We start from the raw sequence: 15,773 nt of genomic DNA, 5'->3' as shown, positions 1-15,773 counted from the left end.
AGTCCCCTTTTGCGATAACCTCACTTTTGGGTGGTGCTCCCTCAAAACATTTAACAGCTCAATTATTGGAGGATTTCTGGCTTGGCTCGAGTTAGTCGTCTTCATGGTTGCCCTGGGTAACCCCTGTTGTCCGTCAGTCTGTCCGCCCATTACCGGCTAGCCGAGAGAGTGGTTAGAGAGGCTTCCCTTGTAAAATATTGAGCAGACAAGCATTCTTTCCAATACGGAGTGAGTCCCTGAGGTAAGCATCACAGCCAAGAGCCAACACACAATGGCTTCCAGAAGAGAAGAAAAGATGAGTTGCAGGAGCACTATGTCGAGCTCTCTCTCGCTCACGTACACAGTTCTCTCTACCATCTCTGTAAATCTCTCTCCTGGTGTAATGGGGTCCAGGTGAGTCAAATTGGGCCAAAGTTATGGAATGTCTTCCTTGGACTGCCAAGTTCTTTTAGGTAGTAATAGAAGTCAGTAGGGTTGGGCGGTATACCGTATACTGGGGTATTGGAAAAAGACACAGGATGTTTTCCAATACCGTTGAAACAATTTAAGTTTTTCAATACGTTTTAATATTTGTAGATACGTAAGTAAAATACCTGCAGTCAACTTGTGCAATATGTTAGGAGATAAAGAACATTACCTCTTCATTTCACTTGTCACATTATGAAGCTTACAGGTAGTCCCCCAGTCCACATGGTGTTTGTTTACAAGCACACAATGACAAGAGACCGGAGCCTTGTGAGTCATTCACTGTTCTGCAACATGCGCCAGGTGATCTAATTACAGTATCGAATTCACAACTAAATGTTTGCCAGCTAGATATCTTATTAAGTTAACTGTCTAATATGTGCCAAATACTCTGCGGTTGTTCATTTGGTTTGCTAATTTAGTAGCTAGTTAGCCAAGTGGTTAGCTTCTTCAGAGCTAACAACAGAAGAGAAGAATACCTTTGTGGATCAAAGGTCTTGCTGGGAAATATTTGTTTTGTGCTTGCAGCAAACTGTGAGGAGCATTTTGGAGTTACTTGTATAGTACAGTTTCTGACCTAAACAAAATATTGGCAATGCACTCATTGGCATTTTCTATGGGATTTTACATGTACTTGTTAGCTTTGATAACCTTTGGATTACAGAGTATCAGTGGGGTTTGAAAACAGCACCCCTTGTGTTCCGTGTGAATATTACAGAATATCCCAGTATGAAGGTATGACAATCTAGATACACACACACTACACTAAGTTCTATTCCCCCCATTCCCACCCAGCAGACAGATAGCAGGCTACTACCCAGCCAGGCCCCTACACATTAGCCAGAGGAGTGGAAAGACATTCCAAGGAGATGTTTCTGGACCCTGGGAGGTACCCAGTTGGCCGGTCTCGTCAAGACCACTGGTGCTGATTGGGGGACATTAGGGGTGGAACAGTAGAGCAATGGAGGGGGGGAGGGGGGATTGATGAGGTAAGGCTGTAGCAGCCCCAGTGTTGTCTAGGAGACTGACCCCCATGACAACATAACTCACCAAGAGCCTGGATGAGTCTGGGCCAAAGTCTGACCCAGACAGATAGATGGATGACCCTGGAGAATGTGAGGACACAAAACAGAGGGGAGAAGAGAGGAGGGGTGTCTGGGTCTCCTTCCATCATAGAACTGCTGTGTCGCAGTGTCTAGGCTACTCTCCTATGCCCGCAAAGTGACAGGTGAAATGGAACAGTCGTCACGACAGAGATGAGATGCAAGATGGTACTTTATTAATCCCAAAAGGGAAATTACCGTCATGGTATCCAACATGTCTGGTATCCAACACCACAAAAACCTATGCCTAGACTACACACGTACAAAATTTGCCAACCTAAATTAGCGTAACTAAAATGCTCCCCATACTGACAAGTGACAGGAAAGGTATTTTCCCTTGCAGGCGCTGGGAGGACACAGACTGGGGGGGGGGGGGGGGTATCCTTTACACAGCCGCGCGGTCCCGGGGAATGCACTACTCTCAAAGCCCACCTCATTACTCAAAGCTGGAGTATGCTCTCACTCAATGTCTGCAGTGTCTGTCACGACACACACATTTCAACGCCCCACAGACTCAACGGTCATTATTTATGCAGGGTGAGGAGTAGGGAGCAGGTGATGGGGCACTTTCCATTCCCATACCGCAACACACACACGAACACTCTGAGACACGCACGAGCCAGAGACAGGATCCTGAGAGAGACTCATAGCCATAACACAGACTTGCCTGCATTCTCTTAGGTACTGTACACTATCTTTCAAATGTCTGCCAGTTTCATATACAGGCTGTCAAGGAGGAAGAGTGCTATAAAATGTATGGCAGACACACACAAGTTCTGGATGAGGTCAGAAAGTTGGTGGTTTGTGTGATTCTGTCTGTTTTGGGAAAGAGGAGAAGGACTGGCAGGGTGGGTAGTGGAACGAACCAGTCTCACCATGGAGTTATGTATGGAGGCTGGGGAGAAGCACACAAAGCACCGACAGAGTCATGATACTGCCAGGAAAAGCCAGTCTGTCACACACACACACACACGCTTACCAGTCCCCAACAGACAGGCTGCCGGGCCCGACAACACGCACGCACGCACACGTCCCGGAGACAACGTGAAAATTGATTACACACAAGAATGTCAAGGGAGGAAAAGACAGCCACCAAAATACTAGGAAAATTACACAGTGAAGCACAAAGCAAGGAAGTTACGGCTCAAATCGCGCCCGTTTAATCCGGAGACCAGGACAGCGACCAAAATTACAAAACCAATCGAACAGAATCACAACACAGTTACAATCACGACACAAACCAAATGACACCGTGAAGACGACCAATCAGCTCGTCAGGGGAAATTACACTGTTAGAGCCGACAGTTTGGCTATGAGGCAAGAACACAAGATAGACTAAACTGATCCTGTAGGGACCAAATGGACATGTCGTCAGGATGAAATGAGGAGAAAACGAGCATCATAAGAGGTCGGAGTCTTGGCTAAAGCAAGTGTAGGCTTATATACTGAAAATGGATTTGTGATTCTAAACGCTAGCAACATGCTGTCAAAAGCTGATTCTAAGAAACGAATTTCAAAATCCCACGAATTTCACAGTCAAATTGCTAAAAGATAAAACTTAAATAGCTTAGCCTGAGTGAATTCATCAGTCATTGTAAGGTTAGTGACAGGCTGGATGGCCAGATCCTTCGGGTGCCCCTTACCACTGATACAGGATAAGATATTTGTTAATTCCCGTAATGTTAAGGTTAGGATTATGACCTGGTCAAGGTTAGGATTACTCTGAGTTAAATCTCAGTGGGACATGTCACAGTGACCTCCAGGGGAGGTCATAACCCATGGAGATGGGACTCGGGGGGTAGTAACCCATAGAGACTTGACCAACCCATAGAGACTTGACCAACCCATGGAGACTTGACCAACCCATGGAGACTTGACCAACCCATGGAGACTTGACCAACCCATGGAGACTTGACCAACCCCGAGCCCTTCCATTCAGCACACCGTAGTAAAGTCGGTACCAGTAGATCTCATGTTACCCTAATGCTAATGGAGAAAAGCGGATTACCTGCACCCTACTCCAATGTCTGACCATGCTAAAATAAAAGCCTCTTTCACCAATCACCACATCATTGACCTCCCAGATGCACTGTTACCGGGCAGAATTAGCCACGAAGCTTCCAATGAATGGAGGCACTCACAGGATGAAGGGGATGTTATGTGAGAAGTCGAGTGAAAGATAACGGCAAAATTCAAAAATGTCTCTGATGTGAGCAGCTTCTCATCAAATATGGATACCATTTAAATTCTAGCAATTCTAAATGGGAGACAGCAGACGCCATTCTTGTCTAGAACGTTAATTCAGATGAATGCTGAAGTTCAGCCTTCGAAGAGTCCTGTATATCCCCATCATCTTCAAGGCGTAAACACCAAGTTTAGTTTTTGTGGCACCCTGCCGAGTTGGGCCATCATAGGGTGTCAAGGCGTGTACTTCCATGCCTCTGAAAGCAACCGTGCATGCCAACGGGATATCTTGAATGTGTAAGTGTGTGTCTACACACACCTCTTATAAAAGTGTGAAGGCCTACATAACATATGGCACTACGGACCACCCTCATGAGAGCCGTGCTGTGAGGTACTTCAAGCCTCAAACTCCATTTGACCTCTCAGGGTGAAGCTACACTCAGACAGAATACGTATCTAACATGCAAAGATATTATGGAAGCGTCTAGATAGTGTGAGGGCTACTTCCCCTCCAGTCTTTCAAACCAACTCCCCAGACAGCTGTCTGTTGCGTCTCCTTCACACCAACATGCTGCATTATTAATAAACTGGTGAACTTTTCACCCCCAAAAATAAGTCATCCCCAATTCCTCAGTTCAGATTAACTTTTCAACCCGGGATGGGATACGTTTTCTGGAAAGCAATATCAGCGATTGTCTTCATAGGAAACACTTTTGGATAATGAGTGGGGATACAGAATTAAATTGCGTGATTGGGGCTGGGAAATGTCAAGATGACAACCTTCCAGTACAGTAGCCTACAGGCCTATTGCCTAATACATTCAATTTTATTTGAAGAAATGAAAATCAACATTATTTCAATTCAGCCATAGGTAGGCAGCTATGTATTTTACAATGACAGAATAGGCTGCAGCTTCCATGGGTTAAAGCAGCGTTTCCCAAACTCAGTTCTCGTTTTGGTTTTTGCCCTAGCACTACACAGCTGACTCAAATCAAAGCTTGACGATTAGTTGATTATTTGAATCAGCTGTGTAGTGCTAGGGCAAAAAAAATTAGCAACCTTTGGGGTCCCTTGGACCGAGTTTGGGAAACTGAGGTGACCACTTCTCAGCCCAGCCTGAGGACCAAGCGTTCTCGGATGTTGACATGGGAAACAGGGGTCAGTGGAGCCTCTTGTAAACACAGAACCTGCTGACAGCTCATGTCAAACTAGCAGGAATCCTCTTTAAGCCTTTTCTGAAGGGGATACCCTAAATATCAGGATTTCCCAACCCTCTCCTTCACATTTTTGTTTTAACCCTAAAAACTGGCACACTCGATTAAATTAGTCAACTTATCAAGCCTTTGACTAATTGAACCAGGTGTGCCATTTCAGGGTTAAAACAAACATTTGAAAGGTTTGGGAGGGCCCCAAGGAGAGGGTTGGGAAACCCTGCTGTAGATGGTCACTCCTAAAACGTGATTTATGCTTGATCCGGAAATGCAATTGCGGAGCCTCCGGAGGCCATAATCGAGCTCTGTCGGTCGATGCCGTGCGCCTCCCAAATTTTGCAACAATGTGGAGGGCTCCGTATAGCTCAGCATTGATATGATTGGTTGACAGTAGTTCAGGGCAGTACCTCCTGTATAAAACACAAACTCACTTCCTTTGCAACTTCCTTCACAACAAACATGTAGAACTTTGACAAAAGGCTATCAGAACAAGTTCGCAAATATAAAACATCTTTAGGACACCTCGTGTAGGGATTGTTTGAACTCTTGGAAAGAGGTAAATGGGGAGAAATGCGGTAAAGAAGTCAATGGAATGCAAACCGTGGAGGATAGGACGCCAAATTGGCGCACATTCAACAAATATGATCTAACAAAGTGGATATCTGTCTGTTACGGATACAGTTATCCTGTGTGTGCGTGTATCCTGTGTGTGTTTCTTTTCTCTCCTTCTCCCCTCACAGGTGAAAATCATCACTCCCCAATCAGTCAACAATCAACCATCAATCAGAAGACACACCTCCTCCTATTTCCTAACCTATCACAGTTCCTTCCCCATGGTTTAAAAACCCCATCATTTGTTTGTTCTAGAGCTCAATCTCTCTGTAAATGCCATGTCTGTAGGTCTCTGTGTTTCACTCTCGCTTTGTGTCTTAACCTCTCTTTTGTTTAAGCACCTCATAGCACTTTGTCATCACCTGTGAGTATTGTTTTTGGTTATGGTGTTTGTTTGTTGCTGGTGGGAAAAGGGGGAAACCAAGACAAGTCGCCCATGGGCATACACTACCCGTAGGTGAACTTTGTTAAATACACTAGTTAGAACTGGGCGGACCACCCACTGTATTTTTGGTTAGTTAGTTAGCTGTTGTTAAAGTAGGCTAGTCTAGCTTAGGGGTGTTTTTGAATACTTATTGTTTCTTTCATGGGTCCAGCTCAGCCCCTTTTCCTGCTCCCCCCATTACCGTGTGTTTATAAATAAACCTGGAGTTTGACGGTAGATTTCTGTTGTGGTTATTTCGTTCACACTTTTACTTTGTCACAATAATAATTTGCATGAGTTATGTTACGGGTCTCATTACCATCCCCCCTAGACTGTCAGGCCAAAAGGGATTCGTAACACTGTCAAATCCGTCATGATTGATGTATTTTAACAGAACCACAATGTGGTTACTAAAGTCGGATTTGGATATTTGTCTGTTTTCGATGAAAAAAAAAATAAAGTTGTCCCCTTTAAGGTTTAGACTGCTATATGCTAACTCCCGTTCGTAAAAGCTGGTAGCATAGCTAGCATACAGAAATTGGTGGTGGTAGTCATTTTTAACTAATGCAGTGTGAAATACACAAAAAAATAGCCTAAATGCAGGCTAATTTTGCTTGGGGGCAATGAAGAGATTCAGAATCTTTCCCTCACGCATTTCCATGGCATTTCCGATGTTTTGGTCGAGTTCCATTGACAGTGTGTGTTACCGCATCTATGGAAACGGATGCTTGCCACAAGAAGAGGAGGCAGTTGCGGGACAAGCTCGTAAAGCAAAAAATATATATGAAGGGTTGAAGTGGAGATGCAGGTGGGAAAATGGTACCGCCTTTTTACTTCACACTATATTGGCTGAGCTATGTCAAGCACTGGGATACCGACTCCAATGTCTCAGAAGAAGTAAGGTCTTGGCTGACGACCGAGATTAGTCCTGAATCACTACAAGTGGTGCAGACCAAATGTGTTGGATGCGTATGACACACTCCGCTCTGCTCAAAGAATCTCAATAAGTATGAATGCTCTTGACTTCTGCGGAGGCTGCATCACTGTAAATGCTGTACGGCCACTGCAGATGCCGGACCATAAATCGGCTTTCAGTCTTTACTGCTCCTGTGTGTGCTTAAATGTATCTAATCCTTTTCTGCACTTTTGGCCTAAATAGGTACTAGTAGCTAAGATCATGCATCATATCCTTACAAGAACTTGGCCTACGAATGGATGAATAAATCATGGCCTAAAGAAAAATATTGCACATGCTACATGTTCAAGAATCCCAAACCATATGTTCAACCACCATAACGTTCGCACATGTTTGACTAGGCCTACCTCCTAGCCAAACCAGTAAAGGTCAACAACTTTATCTTCCAACTGAGGGTGATGAGGCAAGAGACAGTGGCCACTCAATGGACTGTCCAGACACCGAGTCATCACCATCCACCACAGAGGTCAACTCAGAGCTCCTCTCCCCTCCATTGTGTCTCCTTTAGGAGTTATACCTGAGGGCCACGGGCTGCCTGCAGTGACGTCAACCGACTACTGACTCAGGGTATTGAAGTAGCCAAGGGCATTGATCTCGCTGTCTGAAACAATGGCCATTGTGGATTTGGACATTTACCCCTCATCCAGGGCTAAGGGTCATTATAGAGCCAAGAGTTTTTCCAGAATGTCCTGAACACAAAAAAATTACTAAATAAAATGTCCCTCTGGCAGACACAGGACAAAAATTCTCCCTCTGTTTCTTTGCTGACAGTGTACCTCACTATTAGCTTTGTGAAGTCGAGTGGGGACCATATGTTGCAATAAGCCTACTAAAAAAAACACACGAAAAAACACATCCACACTGCACAATGGAATAATGTTCAAATAGCCTTGCAGGACATCTGTGTTGTTCAACATGATGAAATCGGGATAAGTGAGTCCAATGAGGGGACTAACTACAATCACCCCAGGCCTCTTAAAATCGTGATTACGGTATGATGAAACCATACCGGGCTAAACCACCCTGAGCCAAAGGTTTGTGGCTGCCTGATAGGTAGCTGGTGGAGATTGCGTGACTGGGCAAGTCTCCCACAGTCAACTAGGCTATTTTCTGGTCATTTGTTCACGTTAGAATACAATTGCTGGCGGACTGAGAAGGAATTGCAGTGATTGAAGGCGAAAGGGCCGATCAGCCTCCAAAAGATGCCTTATTGTTGGTAGAGCAATGCTTAGATAGTAGAGCCTCAAACCATAGTTTATTGTATTGAAGTAACTTCATCCCTGCAGTCAGCATTCTTAAATCCCATCATCTGATTCAGGAGGCTATTTTTAAGCCTCATGCATGCTTTCTAAATTATTCATGCTAACAAAACCCTGCTTGTAGGCAATTTTCTTACTTTTATTTAACAAGGAATGTCAGTTAAGAACAAATTCTTATTTACAATGACGGCCTAGGAACAGTGGGTTAACTGCCTTGTTCAGGGAAAGAACGACAGATTTTTACCTTGTCAGCTCGGGGATTCGATTTATTTAACTGACTTGCCTAGTTAAATAAAGGTGTTATACATACATACATACATACATACATACATACATACAATAAAAAATAAAATATATATAAATACATTTAAAAATAAATAGATGTTTATTATTTATTTTTATTAAAATCGGCCAATCAGCGTCCAAAAATACCAATTGTTATGAAAACTTAAAATAAAAAATAAAAATATTGGGCCAATTTCAAATCGGCTATTCCGATTAATCGGTCGACCTCTAGTTTAATGGCCTCAGAGTCAGAGACCCAGCTCCCCCCTGCAAGCAGGAACCAACCTACAGTAATAACCAGAGGAGGAAGAGATTAAAATGTAACACAGAGTGCATGAGATTTGCATTTTATGGCATGATTTTATGGCGTTAAATCATATATATCATATAAAACACACTGCTCACTGAGGTGTCAAGTTAGTCATATCTAAGGCATAAAATGCCTTCAAAAAGTATTCACACCCCTTGACTTTCCACATACAGTCCAAATTTAAAATGTATTAAAATTGAGATTTGTCGTCACTGGCCTACACACACTGCCAGTGGAATTATGTTTTAATGAAAAATGAAAAGCTGAAATTAACCCCTTTGTTATGGCAAGCCTAAATACATTCAGTATAAAAAATGTGTCACAAGTCATAATAAGTTGCATGGATTCACTGTGTGCAATAAGTGTTTAACATGATTTTTAAATGACTACCTCATCTCTGTACCCGACACATACAGGTAATATAAGGTCCCTCAATCGAGCAGTGAATTTCAAACAGATTCAACCTAAGACCAAGGAGGTTTTCCAATGTATCGCAAAGAAGGGCACCTACAGGTACTGTAGATGGGTAAAAAGAAATGTAAAAGCAGACACTGAATCTCCCTTTGAGCATGATGAAGTTATTAATTACACTTTGGATGGTGTATCAATACACCAAGTCACAACAAATATACAGGCGTCCTTCCTAACTCAGTTGCCGGAGAGGAAGGAAACACCTCAGGGATTTCACCATGAGGCCAATGGTGACTTTAAAACAGTTAGCGTTTAATGGCTGTAATCGTTTTCTCCTTAGGATGGATCAACAACATTGTAGTTACTCCACAATACTAACCTAATTGACAGAATGAAAAGGAAGCCTGCACAGAATAAAAATTATCCAAAACATGCATCCTGTTTGCAACAAGGCACTAAAGTAACACTGCAAAAAAGTGGAAAAGAGGCCTGCCGAGTGTTGCAGTGGTCGAAGGCACTGCATCACAGTTCTAGCTGTGCCACTAGAGATTCTGGGTTCGAGTCCAGGCTCTGTCGTAGCCGGCCGCGACCGGGATACCCATTGGGCGGCGCACAATTGACCCAGCGTCGTCCGGGTTAGGGGAGGGTTTGGCCAGCAGGGATGTCCATGTCCCATCGCACACTAGATGAGACAAGACTAACTACCAACTGGATACCACGAAATTGGGGCGAAAACAAAAAAATAAGCCATTCACTTTTTGTTCTGAATACAAGTGTTGTTTGGGGGCAAATCCAATACATAAACACATTACTAACACACTCCATATTTTCAAGCATAGTGGTGGCTGCATCATGATATGGGCATGCTTGTAGTCGTTAAGGACTGGGGAGTTTTTCAGGATAAAAAGAAACGGAATGGAGCTAAGCACGGGTCAAATCCTAGAGGAAAACCTGGTTCAGTCTGCTTTCCACCAGACACTTGGATGAATGCACCAATATCCTACAACACAAGGCCAGATCTACACTGGAGTTGCTTACCAAGTGGACAACGAATGTTCCTGAGTTACCAAGTGACAGTTTTGACTTAAAATCTACTTGAAAGCCTATGGCACTAGCAATGATGAAAAAAACAATTTAACAGAGCTTGAAGAATTCTGAATAGAAAAATGAGTAAATGTTGCACAATCCAGGTGTGGAAAGCTCTTAGAGACTTACCCAGAAAGACTAATCGATGGCAAAGGCGCTTCTGCAAAGTATTGAATCAGGGTTGTGAATTACTTACGTAAATTAGATATTTCTGAATTTATTTTTCTATCATTTGCACACATTTCTAAAAACATGTTTTCATTTTGACATGATGAGGTATTGTGTGTAGATTTAATAAATTCAGGCTGTAACAAAATAACGTGGAATAAGTCAAGGTGTATGAATACTTTCTGAAGGCACTGTATGTGAAATCCTTACAGCCATCTATGCAGTCAGACATTACCCTGTCAACTCAACTGTATGTTAGCCTAATGTGAGAGCAGAACACTGATCCAGCGTTAGTTCAGCTATTGACCGCCAATGGATTGGGATAGGATAAGCTGAATGTTCTAGACATCTAGTCTGGAGAGCTTTGGTGACACTGTCATAGTCTTTCACACAGTGGTCAAAGTGGGCTGGGATGGAAAACTACTGAGAAGGGGGAAGGACGGGCTGCTTTTGAGGAAGCGGGGGTGTGTGAAAACAAGGGAGAAAAGAGTCAATGGATTGATTCCCAGCTAGTTTAGGTCATAAGTCAAAAGGAGTGTATGTATGCAGCTGCCGAGAGAGAGACGCACCTCACCCACCTCCCTGCAATGGGATCTGTGTTATGACCCAGGCCATGCTTTCGAACAAGACTCTTCCCCCAACACACCACCCAGGGTGCAAACCTCATTACCGACAGGCAGGGCCTGTAGACGCCCATCAGTCACCTCTGTCCTGTTTGGACTCCTGTTTCAGCCCCACACTGTCTCATTCACAGCATTGTTCCAGTACAAACAAAAGACTTCCTCTTCCCCTCCACCACGGCTCCCTCCCTGGCCTGTCGGCTTTCAGTGGAAACCTACCCAATCACACCGCACTCCTAGACGTACAGGCATGCACGTATGAAGTTTAGGGTAGTAAACTGACACAGAAACTAGAACGACCCGGGCCGTCTACACACATACAAACTGAAACGGAGGACATCAAACAAGAGTTCTAATCTACAGCACACTTCATTTGGCCAGCCATTACTCCCTCGTAGAGCCTCCCAGCTCTACGAATGCTCAGGATGCCAATTATGTCATCCGTTAAAATAGCCCCGCCTCAACCATGGCTCCCTGCTCCAGAGCTGCTCCAGCTGACACACCCCTCATCAGCGCCCAGACGCTAATCTGGAATCTGGAGTGGAACGCAGAGCAGCGTCGCCGCTCACAAGCTGGCACGCTGCCTGACAAACATGGGAGGACGGCGGGAGGGAGGGTTTGTCCATTGGGAGAGAGGGAGTTGAGTGAGCAAGAGGGAGCTAGGCTAGTGTAAATACAGAGTATTACAGAATACGCGCAGTAGGAGAAGTATGCTAGCTGATGGTTGTTATCAGGTAAAATAATAGACGCTAAATTAGAGCTCCATCAGTTGTACTTTCCAAATTAAGGTTTCATGCTTCGGCTGTTCAATGATACGGTTCATCTAGCCTAACCAGAAAATGTATCAATCACGTGCCAGAGCGCTTTGTGGTTCTGTATAAAAACTAATAGGATATGACACTCTTTGGAATGCTGCTCTACCTGTGACCAATGACAGTCATTTCCTGCTGGGGCCTCTCAGGTTGAGGCTCTGCCCGGGTGAAGCTGTGGGAGGGAGAGCCTCAGAGATACATGACTCAGGGTTTGACCAACCCTTCTATTCTTCCTTGACCTGGAACGGTGTCAGAAGCTGGGACTGGACAGGAAGATAGTGGATGTGTGTGCGTGTCGGTGTCTGTCCTACTGTGCACGTCTGCAGTCTGTAAGAGCCCCATACGTGTTGTACGTACAGACACCATAGTTCTCCCTGTACGGATACACTTGACTTCCCATTGTTCCCATGATATCAACATAACCCCTAAAGCAGGAGCGGCTGGGGAGGAAAAGAGGGAGGTTTGGGAATAGCGTTGGTCACATTACATGTTGGCTTACATACATTTCATCTCGTTTGGGCCCTTCCAAACCAAACAGTCTAACTTTTCATCAACCCCCAGGCGTGCACACACACAGGCCCATACGCAAATGCACTTGCACACACGCACACACACAGCGACCCATACAGAGACGATGAATCATTTCCCATCTGGCGCTGCGGATCTGCCCCGGGAACGTGGGAAGAGGAAGAAAGAAGAGGAGGAGTAGCTCTGGGAAATGGATGTGCCAGTGTTTCAATTCAAAACCCCTACGCCAAGGATGAGCCACTATGGGGTTTGAGGGAGACCGCTGAAGAGGGAACTCTGTTAAGGTGGACTTAGTGTTAATAAATACATTTGTGAAAATGTGGCTGGGGAGAAATCTGTGGACACATACTGTATCAAGTAAGCCTATATAGTAGATTGAGCTGAGACAAGATGAGGGGTACGGGTGAGCCGCGAGAGTGCAAGACGAGAATTAGTTATATGGCTTCCGGGGAATTTTAGGGACACATATCAAGTCTCTCTCTATAGCAGTTTGAGCTGAGACGAGAAGTGAGAATGGGGGCGCAGGAGCCATGAGAGGAAGAAGTGCACTGGTAGGGACATCACATCTAGCTCGTCGTTCAGACTAATGATAACGTGTGGGGGTTTTGGGCTGCATGGACGGATGCTCTGGCAGACTGGCACACTACTGAGGGGAACAGATTCCAGCTCACATGATGCATACCCCTCCCTCCCTTGACAATATGGCAGTGGAACTGGTGGGAGGGTGTTACAGCACTTTGCGCTTCTAGTACGGATGAGAGCCCACTCCCGTCTGACATCCGTCATCATCATCAACGTTAAGATGGGTGGAGAAACCGAGAGAAGAAAGTGAGCGAGCCAGACGTAGCGAACGAGACAAAGAGAGCAAGCCACACACACACACACAGCGAGCGAGGGACAGAGAGAGCAAGAGACATGAAGACAGCACAGACTGTCATGTTCTCCAGCAGTCTGTGTAATTCCCCTAGAGAGAGACAGAGAGAGAGCGAGAAAGGTTACTCAGGCTGCAGTTCCTGACAGTCTCCGTGTACACATAAATATTGGGCTAAGTTTGGCAGACTTTCACAGGACCCAGGGCTGTTGTGGTCATGAGAGCTTGAATCTGAGACAGGAAGAGAAACGGACACTCCATTTCAAACAGTGTGTTCGCGTTTCACGTACATCGTCTATGCTTCCGTCTTGTACTCATCACTTTCCACGTAAGGTCTATCGGTGCCATGCATTAGCATGCTGTGCTCTCCACTGAAGGAACGATACAGCATGCTGAGCTCCCATAATGGAGCCCACCTAGTCTAACTGAGTGACAGTAGCTTAAATGCTTTCTAGAATGACAACATTGAAGAGGATAAAGGGGACCCCTGATATTGACTTATGGGGAGAAGAAAGCCAGGCTTACAAAAGGTACAACGGACAACAAGAAGAAAAGACCCCACAGAAGTACAGCACTACATGGTGAAAGGAAGAAAAATGGGATGTCATTGGAGCAGGAGAGGAAAAGGGAAGAGAGGGGGGAAAGTACAGTAGCTAGACATGCTGCCGAGTGGCATAAAAGACACTCAGTGGTGTGGTGTTAAGCACTTCACTGTAAGGTCTACACCTGTTGTATTCGGCGCATGTGACAAATACATTTGATTTGGTGGACAGTGAGACACAACCTCCAAGCAAAAACAGTGAGTGTTCGACAGTCTCATCTTCACCACTTCCTCAAGGGTTTAGAGACCACCTCGCCTCCTCAGAGTCAGGCCCTGTCTGCTACATCCAACATCCGGGCCATAGAATGACTGGGAAAGTCAATTGACGAGGACAGCCAATGCACTCTCTCTAGTCTACATAGGCTCTACAGATCCTCAAAAACCCCTCTGTGCTTGAATACCCAAAAAGGCTAGTCAGATAAGTTGAGTGACATTTGAAGCTGAACTGAAGCCAACCTGTTCCAACACCTTCATGCAAAGATGTTATCAATGACGATCTCTCATGTCATGTCACCGGCAGTTCTTAGAAGCAGCAGAACATTCGCTTGGCAAGTTGGCCACAACTCTTACACCTTTTCACGCATGACGTCAGCTACGTCAACAGTTCTGTCTAAGAAGCCATGCTAGGTCGCAGTGGTGAGGCATCTGTTGTGTTGCGGTGGCGGCGGTGCATGGGGTTGAGACAGGAAGAGAGAAGCCGCCGGCAGCGGTGACTGTACGCTGTCTGGGCAAGATCCGGCGAGCGATCGCAAACAGGGGGGAGCGAGAGACAGCGAGAGAGAGGATACAGTACCGCTTGTCATCAGGCATATAGTAAGACACAGATAGATAGAATATTAAGGCATACAGTAAGACACACTATGGTGGTCCTTCTTCCAGATGATACTAGCTTACACTAAGACATAAACCCAAGAATGCACTTTTAGAAAGATGAATGTATTTTGCATATCGAGTGATGGACTTTCGGCCCACCTCTAAAACTCTTCTCCCGGCCTCCACTCCCACCCATAATATTGTTATGCAAGTCATGAGGTGTGCACTCCTTCCACTGTCATAATTTGAATAACAGATAAAGCTTCCTCTTGCTCTCCTTTGCGCAGACCTGGACGAAGAGAGGATTTAACCAACCCGTGATCAGGCACTGTAAAAAGTGCTTTGTAGCTGGTGGGCCCTGAAGCACCAGACACTTCAACCAAACTTGATGCATGCTGTGCTGCTCTTCTGCTTGCCAAACCTGGGCTTCACCCTATGAAACCTTACTTGAAGGAGAATGAACATCGGACTGCTTCTGGTTCGGTGAGCAGGTGCTATTGTCAGTTGGACCAATAGGGGAGTCCGTTTCAATATGGTGAGAATTTTGACCTGAGAACCAGCCACGGCAACCATGATTAAGGAAGTTGAATGATGCCTTGGAAAGAGCCTGGCAAAGGATCTAGGCCAACGTTTTTGACTTTGAATAAGAAACCTACTGTGAGACAATATTCTGTAACCGAATATCTGCATTATTGATACCAAGGCACAATTACATTTCCTTGAGACTTCATGGGCCAGCCTTGGTTCAAATGATGCTTTAAATCATCATGTGCATGATGAGCATCATCATCATATCAAGAGCATCCACCTTGGGCTAAATCATGTGCAAATACTTGCCGACAGCAGACTTTACTCTGCAGAGCAGTGTTCCACACCAAACGCGTCCGCTCTATATACTTAGTACACAGTGCATTCCGAAAGTATTCATCCCTTGACTCTATCCAAATGTTGTTACGTTACAGCCTTATTCTAAAATGTATTTATATAATAAAAAATATTATTCAATCTACACACTATAAAGCAAAAACAGGTTT

General features: G+C 44.8%; 1 protein-coding gene across 4 annotated transcripts in view; it reads right to left on the bottom strand.

The window, feature by feature from the left end:
• The window catches only part of LOC135522658 (E3 ubiquitin-protein ligase SMURF2-like), a 72,753-nt gene that overhangs the window by 44,203 nt on the left and 12,777 nt on the right, over positions 1-15,773 (bottom strand). The window lies entirely within an intron of this gene.

The sequence above is a fragment of the Oncorhynchus masou genome, chromosome 4 (genome assembly GCF_036934945.1).
Source record: "Oncorhynchus masou masou isolate Uvic2021 chromosome 4, UVic_Omas_1.1, whole genome shotgun sequence".
NCBI lineage: Eukaryota > Metazoa > Chordata > Actinopteri > Salmoniformes > Salmonidae > Oncorhynchus > Oncorhynchus masou.
Note: the sequence above shows the minus strand (reverse complement) of the source record. Positions and strands in the feature narration are given on the sequence as shown.